Source organism: Prunus persica, chromosome G5, assembly GCF_000346465.2.
Source record: "Prunus persica cultivar Lovell chromosome G5, Prunus_persica_NCBIv2, whole genome shotgun sequence".
Taxonomy (NCBI): Eukaryota; Viridiplantae; Streptophyta; class Magnoliopsida; order Rosales; family Rosaceae; genus Prunus; species Prunus persica.
Genome location: NC_034013.1, coordinates 4,597,522 through 4,600,209, shown reverse-complemented (window position 1 = coordinate 4,600,209; position 2,688 = coordinate 4,597,522).

Genomic DNA, 2,688 nt, shown 5'->3' with positions numbered 1-2,688 from the left:
TGGTAGCTCCTCAAGATAAGTCTTCGAAGGAGATGAAGTCTTCGAAGAAGATGAAGTTTGCTTCATCATCTGCTGAGACAGAACAAACCAGCCAGACAACAATCTCAGATGATTCAAAGACTGGTCGAGGTATGAGCACAATGCCTCGTGTTGTGAAGAGAAAGCTTCAGAAACTGAGGCCAATTGTTGAGTACAATAAAAGGGGGAAAGGTGTTGGCCAAGCACATATTGAGATGCAGTCGTATATTGGTGTGTTGGCACGCTCCAGGATCCCACTTGTGGACAAGAAATGGTCCCAAATCCCCAAGGATATAAAGGAGCAGATTTGGGAAGCAGTTGACATGGCTTTTGTCGTAGGCCAAGGGGGCAAGACCTCTGTTTTAGCTTCTGCTTCCAAGAAATGGAAGGATTTCAAGTCTACACTAACGAGGCATTATATCCTTCCATACACCAATGACAGGGAGAAATTAAGCCAACCCCCTGAAACATATAAATTCATAGAGAAAGCACAATGGGATGCCTTTGTAGCTTCAAGGCTATCCAAAGATTTTGAGTCTGTGCATTCTCAACATGCACAGATTAGGGAGAAACTCGAGTACAATCATCGATTGTCTCGAAAAGGATATGCTGGATTGGAGGATCAATTGGAGGAAACCATGCCTGGGGTAGAAATTGATCGATCTACCTTATGGAAGAGAGCTAGACAGGACAAACATGGTAACATCCCTGATCCAAAGGTGGCAGAGAAAGCAAAATTAATTGTAAGCCTACTATCACTCTGTTTTAAATTTTTATTAAACTGTGAATTATTCTTATTACGTCGTATGTTATATTTTTCGTCGTGTGAATGATATTACCACGTCGAAAAGTTTTTAAAAACGTCGTTAAAGGTCTAAATAGGAATCACTACTATGTTTTCTGTAATTACAGCATAAGACGTCGGTGGTTCATTTTCGCGTCGTGTGAATGATATTACCACGTCGAAAATTTTTTAAAAACGTCGTTAACGGTCTAAATAGGAATCACTACTCTGTTATCTTTAATTATAGCATAAGACGTCGGTTGTTTATTCATTTCGTCGTTTTAAATAAATAACCACGTCGGTATAACTACCGTCGTGATAAGTTATAATAACGTCGGTTTATACGTTATTGCGTCGTGTGAAATTATATAATACGTCGTTTGTACATAAATAACCGTCGTGTGTTTTTTTGTTTATCTTTTTTTAGGATGAATTGCAGAAACAAGTCTCGGAAGGCAAAGTCAGAGTAGATGGCAGCAATGATGTGCTGACCATGGCTTTGGGCCCCGAGCATCCAGGCAGACTGAGGGGAGTTGGTGCTGGTGTTTCCCCAAGGCAATATTTCAATTTGCCCAAACCACAGAGGGTGAGCTTTGACGACCGTTTGAAGGACAGTTTAAGAGTTCTCCTTCAAGAAGAGACTAAAAAGATGGAGGCTAAGGCAAGGGAAGAGGCCTTAAGGATGGAGGCTAGGACAAAACAATTGGTAGAGGCTGAGAGGGAGCATTTCCTGAGTCAGCTTTCCCAATTAATTCCCAATTTTGATCCAAGCATGCTTAAACCAAGAATTAGCCAAAGCCCCAAAAATCCAATGTCTGACAAAGCTAGCTGCTCTGGAGGTGATGTGAGATCCCTACATTTGGAGGATGATACTGCCAAAATGGGGAAACATCAGCCAGATGAAGAGAAGGAAGAAGAAAAAAGAGATGAAGAGAAGGAAGAAGAAAAGGAGAAAGAAGATGAAGAAAAGCATGACGACAAGGTATGTTCACATAACTTTGCCTTTTTTATTTGTTTTTCAAAATTTCAGACGTCGATATTTTTATTTAATCCGTCGTTTGTTTAAAACTTAGACGGCGGAATTTTTTTAAGACGTAATAAAATATTTAAACGACGGTTTTTGCACCGTCGTTTAAATGGTTTCAGACGACGCTTTATTCATAAAACCGTCGTCTTTATTGAATTACCACGACAGTTTTTTCACCGTCGTTTAAATACTTTTAAGACGACGTTTTATTACTTAAACCGTCGTCTTTATTGAATTACCACGTCATTTTTTTTATTTCTTTAAACAGGTTATTGAAGTTGGTGCTTATTCAAATATGGAGGCGCCATCTTCTTTAAAAACCCTTTGTCGTTTTGTGGAAACGACACTCCTGCCTGAGGATAAGACACTCCAATTTACAATTGATAAGGAGGTGTTTGGTGGTGAGCGCGATACCTTCCTCCTGCCTGAAGATATTACACAATTTGCAGGCATGGAAGAAATTGGAGCTACTGTATTGGCTGTATATATGAGGTTTGTACTTCTAAAATAATACCTCGTTGGTTTATATATTGCGTCGTCTTAACTAACTAACCACGTCGTCTTAACTAACTACCGTCGTGATAAATATATTATAACGTCCTCATCTATTTCAGTACGTCGTGTGAAATATTATAATACGTCGTTTTTTTATACATAACCGTCGTGTTTGTTTGTGCTGACTTGTTTATATTATTTTATGTATTTAGGTACTTACACGATGTTTTGAAACAAGCCAATATGTGCAGCATGGTTGGCTTTATTGACCCTGCTACAGTTAGTGCCAACTCTGGCACAATAACTGAAAGATCACGACTGGTAGCAGCTCGACTTTCAGAAAGACAGACCGGTGAACAGCTTT